This window comes from Dama dama, chromosome 9 (assembly GCF_033118175.1).
Source record: "Dama dama isolate Ldn47 chromosome 9, ASM3311817v1, whole genome shotgun sequence".
NCBI classification, from domain to species: domain Eukaryota; kingdom Metazoa; phylum Chordata; class Mammalia; order Artiodactyla; family Cervidae; genus Dama; species Dama dama.
In genome coordinates this window covers 70,787,411-70,799,999 of record NC_083689.1, presented here as the reverse complement: position 1 = coordinate 70,799,999, position 12,589 = coordinate 70,787,411, and positions in this window count along the sequence as shown.

Here is a 12,589-nt window from a genome sequence, read left to right as displayed (position 1 = left end):
CCGGAACCCTTTGTCCCTCCTTTGACTTTTCTGTTAATGTCATTCTATACAAACCAGCTTCTTTGATGGTATGAGTGGAGAACATGTGTGCTAACAGTTCCTGAGTGTTAAGTCTTTCTGTACCAGTATCTGGGAGTTGTCTCCAAAAAAAAGTAATTGACCAGCTGGGAGGGAGAAGTTAAGGGTGGCATTCCTGATTTCAGCTGGGCCATTCAGCTGGCGGGGGGCGGGGGAAAGATTCTGTAAGAATATGATAGATCCCAACAAGTTAATGTATGGAAGGAGGTGGTCCACCCCTCTGTTTAAGTCCATTTATTTGCTCTATTCATTTAGTGGATATTGTGGTCCTCTTTATTCCTGACAGTGGTTTAGTTCCTGGGGGTATGAAGAGTGGGAAGGAAAATGAAAGAAACAGGAATACAAATAGGTTAATTTTTGAAGGCATAAATTCTTGCATTAACCATTCAGCCATTATAACAAGAATCTTGCTTCCAATATATTTCTATTTCCTACTCAAAATGCCTTGTCCACATTATTTTCTCAAGTTGTTTCTGTGTTTGAAATTGTTAAGGGTTGTGGAAGACCATTTCAACTGTGCTGTGTTGTATTTGAGAGAAAAGACCTGTCCTGAGGTCACAGGAAGCAGCAAGTACAAGTGTCTCTTGAGACAAAAGTTGGCATAATTTTGAGGGAAAAGGCTGTTAGGGCCACACCATAGGGAGGGAGGAGATTGGAGCTAGAGAAGATGGTGGCAGGTTACAGGACTTAGAAGGCCAAGGAAAGGAGTTTGTTCTATCCTAAATCTGACGGGAAGTGTTGGGGAGAGAGGGGAATTTCCCCTTTTACCCCTCTTGAATTCTTGTGATTGGACTAATAATAAAACTGAGACAAGACAAATTAATAGGAGAAAATTTTAATTCCTGTACACGGAGGTCTCAGCAATGGGACCTAAAAAGTAGCCAGAGCCTTTATATTCTTTAGACAAACACTGAATTTGTGTGGAATTGGCATGTGCTCAATGAAGAATCTAAACAATTTGGGCTTGGAGTAATAAAGAGGTAACAGGTTTATTTATATAGGCTTTTCAGCTCAAATTCCTTATCTCTGGTGATAAGGGTGTCCTTTTCCCTTCACTGTGGTGAGTGCACCTTTCATGGGAGAGGTTTGTTTTTTGCTTCGGGGGAAACGGTGTGGGGTTGGGGGGTGGGGTGGGGTGGGGGAAATTGGGGTTGAGAGAGGGTCAGAGTGTTGCTCTTGTATTGGCCATTTCTTAGTTCAGTATGCCATTGGAAATATTTTTGGGCACCCTGCCCTAAGTTGTAACATTTATCAATAGCATGCATATAAAGCACTCAGTTGGCACTGTTCTAATCACTTAATATACGAAAAGCTGTTTATCCTTAAAACAACCCATTAAAATCATGATTTTTACACCATATTTCAGATGAAGGAGTGGAGACTCAGGGGTGTCATTTATCCAAGGTCACCAAGCTAGTGAGTGGCAAAGCCAGGATTGAGATGTTCTAACAGTTTCAAAGCCTGCCTTCATACTTTATTACCTCTCTGCTGCTGCTGCTGTGGCATGATGTATTTAATAAATCCTAGGTAGTAAGTAACAGAGTCAAGAGTGGAATCTGATATTTTAACCCCAAAATTCTTATTTTATACATCACATGGTATTAGACTGAGGAAGGAAGATGGAAATTTGCAGATGGAAATTATGAGCTCCTTTTGAACATTTTAAAGCATTTATGTCGAATTCTGCTGCTGTCTTGAGATACTGTGCGCTTAAGCACTAACCTTCCTAAAACTCCGTCTAAGTAGGTATCACCCCCATTTTATGAAAGTGGGGATCAGTTTTGTGGTTTGCTCAGGTGGTGTATCCAGATTAGAATCTAGGTCCGGAGTTAACATTTTTTAGCCATTGTAATTACTCCTCTACTGCGGTACAAATGCAGCCATAGAAAATATGTAGACAAATGAAAATGCTGTGTTCCAACTTTAGATATGGAGATTGAAACTTGAGTTTAAATAATTTTTACATATTATGAAATATTCTTTTGATTTTTTTCCAAACCATTTAAACATGTTAAAAATAATTCCTATCTTGTGGAATGTACAAAACAGGCAGCTGAATGAATTTGGCCAGAGGGTCTGATCTAGGTGATTGGATTCTTAATCCTGGGATGTTTTCATAAAACCACTTAATAACTGCAAAATAAAGATTACAGAAAAAAAAAAAAAAAGATTACAGGTTTGTTCTAGGGCTGAAGTGAGATTATGGCTACAGAGCACTCAGCATAATTTCTGGTATTTAGTAAGCTCTCAAAGGTCAACTGTTACTTTTCCTGCTAATTGCTTTTAGCATTTAGAATCCAAAATTGAGGAACTGGTTTCAAACTGTAATGTGATGAGTCCAACAGTAAGTGGCACTGTTACCTCTTGTTTAGGAGCTGCAGCTAGGTGGCAGAAGAGGGGACTCAGATGGAGAAACTCATAGATGCTGATTGTAATACTGAGCTTTGTATTTAATGAGTGAGATGCTGTATCTGCTGTGGCCTACAAATTTTTTTCTCATGAAGAGAAAAGGGTATAGGTGTTTCAAAATAATCAGTACTATGTTGTGAATAAGAGTTCTTTTTTTTTTGATTAGAGCTTTTCTCTCAGGGCTGCCTGGACAAGACCTGAGGAAGACCGCACACACTGTTGGTTAGTTCTGAGTAGATGATGACAGAAAGATGCTTCTCACATCTGCTTAGCATCAAGCTGTGAAGCACCATCTGTGAAGCTGCTGGTTCCCTGCCGTTCTGTAGCTTGGGAATAAGGGAGGACATTGAAAGGATGGGAGTCGGGGATTGGGAGGGGGAGACGTGGCTGGTTTGGAATACACTGTATCATAACTACAAGGAAAGGTGCCTTTGGGTCTTTATTTTCACAATTTTTCAGTCATTCAACAAGCATGAAGGTATACTATGAATACCATGCACTCGTTAGGAGCCGTTAAGAATGGGAGTACTGTTGTGAAAGTATATTCCATATATAGTAACAGCAAGTTGCTGAGTATAGTCTGAGTTGGTATATGTGTTTGTCTGTCTGTCTCTCCATACTCAGATTGGAAAAATGTTAAAAACAATTTTATGAATGAAGATGTAACTTGCTACACATTGAAGACACTTTGGCGAGTAAATGGCTGAGTTAAAAATAAGGTTTAAAAGAGAAGAGAAAAAGAAAGAGAAGAGAAAAAGAATAAGACATAGTAGAATTTGAGCTCTTGTATGTACTAGCACTGTAACCTTGGTTTGAAATACTAACCACCATGACATTCAGTTTCCTTAGTTATGATAATTATAGACCCATCTCATAGAGTAGTTGGGAAGCCCAGGTGGTACAGTGGTAGAGAATCTGCCTGCCAAAGCAGGAGACACAAGAGACGTGGGTTCGACCCTTGGGTTGGGAAGATGCCTTGGAGTAGAAGATGGCAACCCACTCCAGTATTCCTGCCTGGAAAATTCCATGGACAGAGGAGCCTGATGGGCTACAGTCTGTGGGGTTGTAAAGAGTTGAACATGACAGCACAATATAGCACACAGGGTGTATACCATCTAATGTCAAAAATGAAGGCCCATGCTAATTCTTTCTGAAACTTATTTGTCCCTAAGCAACATACTCAGGTTTTAGGCTTGCTAATCATGTGTGAAGAAGCATCTGATCTGGAAGGGCTGAGTGGGTGTCTGAAAGGCTTCAGTGCTGCATGAGCCTGGGGCTGTGACTCATTACTACCTAAAGGGAAGAGTGGTTAAAAAAAAAAAGAGGAAGCCGTAAATAATCAGCAGAAATGAAAAAGGGACATCACTATAGATTTGATAGACAATAAGGTAATAAAATATGGATAACTTTATACCAACAAATTTGATAATTTGGGTAAAATGGATAAATTTTATAAAACTGGACAGGCTTAAGAGTAGGAAACTTTAATAGCTTTCTAATGATTAAGAAGAAAGTTTTCAAAATCTTAAAAAACTTTTAAGTTCAAATAGTTTTGCTGACAAGTCCTATCAAACACTTAGAAAAAAAAAAAATACAGACTCGGAATAGAAAAAGGGGAAATGGAAGATTCCCCAGTTGTTTTTATGAGATCATAATAAACAAGTAAAGATAAAATGTGATCTTTATGGTCAATCTGTGTTTATTTTAAAAATGTAGAATAGAAGATATAGTCTGTAGGAAAACATATATAAAATTTAGTATCCATTCATGAAAAAGAAAAAAATTTAGAATGTTTAGGAATAGAAGAGAACTTTCTTAATGTAATAAATAGTAGCTGTATAAAATCTACAGTGTGTATCATACCCAAGGTGAAAGGTGAAACCTTTTCTTTAAGAGCTGTAATGAAACAAGGATGTTTGCTATCAAACCTTCCATTAAATATGTACAATTGCCTAACATTTGGTAAGAAAAATGTAGGGTTGAAGAAGAAGAAAAAACTGAACTGTCATTATTTGCAGAAAATATGGTTGACTACATAGAGAATTCAGTGTAATCTACAGATAGTTGTTCAGTCACTCAGTCGTGTCTGACTTTTTGTGACCCCATGGACTACAGCACACCAGGCTTCTCTGTCCTTCACCATCTCCTGGAGCTTGCTCAAACTCATGTCCATTGAGTCGGTCTTTGTCCCCTTCTCCACCTGCCTTCAGTCTTTCCCATCATCAGCGTCTTTTCCAGTGAGTCAGTTCTTTGCATCAGGTGGCCAAAGTATTGGAGCTTCAGCTTCAGCATCAGTCCTCCAATGAATATTCAGGACTGATTTCCTTTAGGATTGACTGGTTTGATCTCCTTGTAGTCCAAGGGATTCTCAAGAGTCTTCTCTAGAACCACAGTTCGAAAGCATCAGTTCTTTGTCACTCAGCCTTCTGTGTGGTCCATCTCACATAACTTTGACTATGGTTTTATTAATAAATTATCTACATGTAAATTATCAATTGCCAACAAAGGTCCATCTAGTCAAAGCTATGGTTTTTCCAGTAGTCATGTATGGATGTGAGAGTTGGACTATAAAGAAAGCTGAGTGCTGAAGAATTGATGCTTTTGAACTGTGGTGTTGGAGAAGACTCTTGAGAGTCCCTTGGCCTGCAAGGAGATCAAACCAGTCAATCCTAAAGAAAATCAATCCTGAATATTCATTGGAAGGACTGATGTTGAAGCTCAAACTCCAATACTTTGGCCACCTGATGCAAAGAACTGACTCATTGGAAAAGACCCTGATGCTGGGAAAGATTGAAGGCAGGCAGAGAAGGGGATGACAGAAGATGAGATGGTTGGATGGCATCACCGACTCAATGGACATGAGTTTGAGTAAGCTCAAACTTGAGAGTTGGTGGACAGGGAAGCCTAGCATGCTGCAGTCCGTGGGTTGACAAAGAGTTGGACACGACTGGGTGACTGAACTGAACTAGTTATTAATAAAAAAAAGTTCATTGGTTGGAGGAAAAAATTCAGCGTTCAAAAAATAAAGTGCATTTCAGAATACCAGCAACAAACAGAAGTTTTAAATTAACACAACATTGTAAGTTCACTATGTGTCAATAAAATTAAAAAATTAACATAGAAAAAAGAAGATACTATGAAAAATAGCATCTATTGATAAGAAATGCCCAGGAAAAAACATTAAGAAATAAGCTGAAGACCACTAGGGAGAATATTTTAAATTTTTATTGAGGCATTAAAGAAAATCTAAATGTAAGCAGAGATAAAGCGTGTTTATGGAATGGAACACTCAGTGTATAGAGATCAAATTTCCTCCACATTGATTTGCAGATTCAATGCAAGCTAGTCAAATTTTTACTATCTTTTTTTTCTTTTGGTTTTGTTTTAATTTGATGCGATGGTTCTAAAATGTGTAGGAGGGAAGTACAAGAGACCCAGACAGCCAAGATACCCTTGATAAAAGAACTAAGTGGAGGATTTGCCTTTTGGGACATCAACATGTCCCATAAGGCTGCAGTAGTTAAAATAATGTTTTATACTGACAGAAGGAAAGACAGATATACTGTTGGAACAGACTTGAAAACCAAAAACCAGATTCATCCCTGAATGATTTTTCAAGTATAACAGAGATGGCATGCAAAGTAGTGGGAAAATGCTGGAATTTTCAATAAATGGGGCTAGGACAAAAATATATATAAATCAATACTGGCAAAATTAAAGGCCTGACAGTAAAAAACAGAATTATAAAGTAACGTTAGGTGAACATTTTCATCATCTCTGGATAAGAGAAGTCTTCTTAAATAAAATACAGGAAATATAACCCACCAAAGAAAAAGCTAGTAAATTTTACTACATTTGAATTAAGAAATTGTATTAAAAAAGCATACAATTAATAAGTGAAAAGCCACAAAGTGGGAGAACATATTAATAACAGATTAAACCAGCAGAGGACTGGTATCCTGAGTATATAAATTACTCATATGCATCAATAAAAAACTGAGAAGCCCAACAGAAAAAATAGGCAAAAGACTCATATAAGCATTTGTGCCCCTCCACTCCCTAGATCCATGTGGTTCATAAACCAAAGAAAAGATGCTCATTAACCTTGTTAGTGACTATTTCCCTGGTGGCTCAGATGGTAAAGCGTCTGCCTGCAATGCAGGATACCCAGGTTTGATCCTCGGGTCTGGAAGATCCCCTGGAGAAGGAAATGGCAACCCACTGCAGTATTCTTGCCTGGAAAATCCCGTGGTTGGAGGAGCCTGATAGGTTATAATCCATGGGGTCGCAAAGAGATGGACCCGACTAAGCGACTTCACTTTTTACTCACAACCTTGTTAGTAATGAGTATAATGCAGAGTAAAGCTATAGTGAGAAGCCATCATCATATCCTTTACCAGTTTGGCTAAAAAAAAAAAAGAAAATCTCGCAATACCAACTGTTGAGAAGGATGTGGAATAAGAGAAACTCATACCCTACTGGTAGATGTCTTGGAAACAGGCCTTATCTAATAAGGCTCAAAACCCTTATATACCCTCTGACCTACTAATACCACTGTCAGAAGTATGCTCCAGAGAAGCTCCTATGTGTCTACCATGAATTCATAAATGAGAATGCCCAGGGTGACATTGTTCCTGAAAACTGAAACAGGTGAAATATTCACTTTGAAATTAATAAACAATTTGAGACATATCCAGTCCCAGGAAAAATATTCAGTAATAAAAACACCCCACAGAGATACAAAGCAGCATGAATGGATCTCACAAGTACACTGTTAAAGAAGCAAGATGCAAAAGCCTATAGACAATTTGATTTCACTATATGATGTTCAAAAACAAGCAAAATTATACATATCACTTTAGGATGCATTACCTAAATGGTAAAGCTATTAAAAACAAGCAATTACTGAAAAATTTCGAGTAGCGATTGCCTATAGGACAGGAGGAAGGTTTTGTGTTTGGGAAAGGAGTAGAGGTCAGAGGGACTTTAGGAGATCGGCCATGTTTTATTTTTTGTTTTGGGTCCTGGTTACTTGTTTGTTTGCTTTCTAAGTATTGGTAAACTATAAATTTAAGTTTATGCAGTGTTCTGTACATCTTTACCGTTTCCCGTTAAACAGAGTAGTTTAACCTTAAAGCCATACTGTGACATCATCATACACTCATAGGAAAAAATTAAAAAGTGTGACAGTCCTGATATTGTCAAAGATGTAGGGCGTTAAGAGTTCTCACTGCCAGTAAGAGTGTAAGCTGGAATAAACATTTTAGAAAACTGTTCAACATTCTTGTGTGAAGTGGATGCCCATGAGATGAAAGAAATGAGACTGTGAGTCAGAGACAAAGTGGGGAAATAGTAAAATGAAATAAAATAAGAGAGAATCCTCACTGGGACTGATGAAGAGTATGTCTGTTAAACAGAGAAGAATGATTAGCTTTACTATCTGAACCTGGAGCAAAAAAATAATGAGCACAAAGAATTGCCGTATTGGAGAACATGCTTGTGGTGAGTAACCACTCACCACTCCCGCAGCAGCATCACGCTGGAGGAGACTGGGACTGGCATTTCAAGTTGAAACCTCAGATAGGAGTTCCCACAGTGACTCACACATAGTGCAATAGAATTTTCTTGATGGTTTTCATGCTTTTCAGTTTCGTTACTGGGAGCCTCAATGAGTTATCAAGGGTTAAGTATTTCACACCCCTCCCATTTCCTCCCCTCTGAAGAGGTTTGATTACCTGAGCAGGAGAAGCGCTGAGCTGACTCTGATGTTGGTTTGAGTGTGACCGCAAAATCTCTCTGACACTCATCCAGAGTTACTAAATATAAAAACTCTGGAGACAAGAGAGCTCTTTAGCATCTCCCTGGGGTTGTGAAGAATGTGTCCTTTTTAAGTTAAAAAGCACTAGAAAGTGAAGTCGCTCAGTCATGTCCGACTCTTTGCAACCCCGTGAACTGTAGCCTACCACGCTCCTCAGTCCATGGGATTTTCCAGGCAAGAGTACTGGAGTGGGTTGCCATTTCCTTCTCCAGGGGATCTTCCCGACCCAAGGATCAAACCCAGGTCTCCTGCATTGCAGGCAGATGCTTTACCGCCTGAGCCACCAGGGAAGTCCTTAAAAAAGCACTATGTTAGTAAATGACCCTTTTTGTAAGAAAAAGAGCCATCCACATTTGGAGGATCAAGGTTTCTTTCCCTATCTCCCCACCACCCCATCCCTTTCTGGGAGGCATTTGCTTCTTCTATAGTGGATATTTGCTTCTGCTGCCCAGCATCCATTTCTCCTGTTAAAATGCACCACACTTTTTTCTTTAGGGTAACCACCCTTCTCTCACTTTCAGAGCATGAGATTTGGTGACCAAGGCCTTACCTAATTAATCCTTTTTGACCCTATGGACACAGATTGTTCAAGAATGAGTCTGAACAACCCAATTTGGGTGTTTCAGGGAATGTGCATCCATGGGCTTGTGGGAGAGGGGCCAAGAGATGTTCTTGGTATGCAGATATGTGCTCTGAAGGGATGGGAGAGGGACACTGTAGGATCTGCTGAAGGCACCAATGCCAGGACAGCTAGAAATCAGGTCCCTGATGTTTTCACTGGGGCCATTGAGCCAAGCTTTGCTTGAAGCTACACTTTTCAATAACATCAGTCAATAAATCCATAGTTTAAGATAATTTGAGTTGCATTTTCAGGCATCTGCAACATAAGTATAGGGTCTTTGGTGAAAGAAGTCTTTGTTGGCAAAAGAACACCAAGTCATGCTTTGAGAGGTGGGCAGTAGCAAGGAAGAAATTTATTTGTCTTGTAGCTAACCCTCAGAGACCTGGATGAGAGAGATCAAGTAGCTCTGTCAGTGCTGGGACCAGGTGCAGAAGGCAATATTGAAAGCACTTTGATGCAAATGAAAGCACTGCTGCAGCTGCTAAGTCGCTTCAGTTGTGTCCGACTCTGTGTGACCCCATAGATGGCAGCCCACCAGGCTCTGCCGTCCCTGGGATTCTCCCGGCAAGAACACTGGAGTGGGTTGCCATTTCCTTCTCCAGTGAAGGCAAGTGAAAAGTGAAAGTGAAGTCGCTCAGTTGTGTCTAACTCTTCGCGACCCCGTGGACTGCAGCCTACCAGGCTCCTCTGTCCATGGGATTTTCCAGGCAAGTGTACTGGAGTGGGGTGCCATTGCCTTCTCCAATGAAAGCACTAAGACCACACAAATAAAAGTAAAATAAAAAGGCTTGCATCGATGCAGTTTGTAGACGGCATCATCTGAGATGCCGTCTACAAACTGATAGGTGATTTAATGGGGAGTGTAAAGAAATGTTTTGTACCTTTTCCTGGGTCCCAGTGAATTCAGGATATTCACAATTGTCCATGAGTAAGACTTTCTGAGTGGTGATAGGCCTACCAGAGGTATGGCATTAACACATATAGAGAGAAATTTATAAAAATTATCTGAAAGGAGAAAAATATTACTGTTTTAGTGATAGTGGAGATTTCAAGGTCCCGGGGTCTGGCCTTTATTTTATTTATTTATTCTTATTTTTCACAGTTTTCTACAGTGACTATGACTTATATAATAAAAGTTTTTCAAGTATTGTACAGACACATAAGGTTACAGTCCCTTTAAAAGGGAAGTCACATGGCTAGCTGTAATCTGTAGGTCAAGATCAGTCTCAGAGTTGCTTAACTTCTTACCCTTTATAGCCAACCTCAGTGTCTGCCTTTGCAAAATTTTGGCGCTAATGGTACATGGAACCTAACTGAAATGCTGTGATTTCATGGCTGATTCATGTCAATGTATGACAAAACCCACTGCAATGTTGCGACATAATTAACCTCCAACTAATAAAAATAATTGAAAAAAAAAAAAAAGAAGTAGGGGCCATATATAAACTTATGGCTGTTTCATGTTTGTGTATACGGGAGACCAACACAATATTGTAAAGCAATTATCTTTCGATTAAAAATAAATAAATTTAAAAAAATAATAAAAATTAAAAAAAATAAATGAGAGGATTTTTGATTCAAATTAAGTATGTATAGGATTCCAGCTCTAGTGGGCATTACTATCTCCCCATTATCTAGTCAATTGCAGTTCTCGCATTGTATCGGGTAGATTCTAAGTGAACTGAGTTTTCCAGGTGATCTTATCTGTCTCACCCATGTTTTCCTATCTTCTGATCTGGGTAAAATTCTCTCACTTCTGTTTTATAAATTTTGTCAAGTGGCCCCTTGTCTCTTGTCATATGTCTGACTCTCTTGCAACTCCATGAATTGTAGCCCACCAGGCTTCTCTGTTCATGGGATTTCCCAGGCAAGAATACTGGAGTGGGTTGCCATTTCCTTCTCTAAGGGATCTTCCTGATTCAGGGATCAAATCCATGTCTTCTGCTTTGACAGGTGGATTCCTTACCACTGAGCCATCTGGGAAGCCCATCAAGTGGCCCCTTAGTTATCTACAAATGTGAAGTCTAATTACACATAATTCTAGTGTTTCCATTTAGTGTTTGGAGGCTATCTTTAAGGAGTCTGAGATTTTCTGCCACTTTTCCTGCTGACAGAGGGAGAAAACAGAACATTTAACTTCTACAGTAGTATCATATGTAGTAGTTTTATTTTGTAGTTATCCCTCCACATAATTATAGACAACTTTCAACAAGCCCTTAAGAAAATTCATGATATGAGTTTCTGTTAATAAACAGAATATAGAAAATATTACAATACGGAAGACTTCTTTACCAAAAATACATTCAATGGCTCCTTTTAAAAAGCAAGCTTTTCTTGTACATTATTAAAGAATCACAGACCTTCATGGGTCTTTTATGGTCATCTTTATAAATAAATTGAGATGTGATATATTCCTTTCAAAAGAATAATCACTATTATTTCCACCCACTGTTTTCACCCAGTAAGATCTGTGTAGCCATAATAAAGAACAAGAACATTCTATATGAACTGAAATGGAGAAATGCTCAGAGTAGAATATGAAGTTGAAAAAGAAAGATGCAAGCTGATAGATCTTAGCATCTCTAGATGTGGCACAACGAGACAATTGTGATGGAGTTAGCACCAGCTGTGTGTTCTTGCCAAAGAATTAAGCCTGAATCTAACCAAATCTCTAGAGCTAAGTTACATTTATAGGAAATACAAAGAAAAGAGGAATACTTTAAATGAAAAGACACAAGGAAACAAACCCAGAATGTGGAACAGCACATTGTTTTGTACAACTTGTCAATGGCAGGGGGAAAGGAGGGAAGACTGGCCTTGATTAAAAGACACTTAAGGGTTATAACCTGTGGAGGAGGAAATGGCAACCCACTCCAGTATTCTATTTTTTTTTTTTTTGAAGGTTCTCAGGATTTATTTAAGCATATTTTGGGGCTAGTACGTACCTTTGCTGAGTTATTTTTATCTTGGTGAATGACACCCTCATTCACATTGTTACTGAAGCCCAAAACTTGAATGTCATTATCCACTCCTCCCTTTCACTCACCCCTCTGGTCCTATCTGGTCTTGCTTGTTCTACATCTCACATAGAGCTTGGAAGCAATTTTATTCATCTTCATGACTGTGTGGACCACAACAACCTCTGGAAAATTCTTGAAGAGGTGGAATTACCAGACCACCTGACCTGCCTCTTGAGAAATCTGTATGCAGGTCAGGAAGCAACAGTTATAACTGGACACAGAACAGACTGGTTCCAAATAGAAAAAAGGAGTACGTCAAGGCTGTATATTGTCACCCTGCTTATTTAACTTATATGCAGAGTACATCATGAGAAATGCTGGGCTGGAGGAAGCGCAACCTGGAATCAAGATTGCTGGGAGAAATATCAATAACCTCAGATATGCAGATGACACCACCCTTATGGCAGAAAGTGAAGAAGAACTAAAGAGCCTCTTGATGAAAGTGAAAGAGGAGACTGAAAAAGTTAGCTTAAAGCTCAACATTCAGAAAACTAAGATCATGGCAATCTGGTCCCATCATTTCATGGCAAATAGGTGGGGAAACAATGACAGACTTTATTTTTGGGGGCTCCAAAATCACTGCAGATGGTGATTTCAGCCATGAAATTAAAAGACGCTTACTCCTTGGAAGGAAAGTTATGA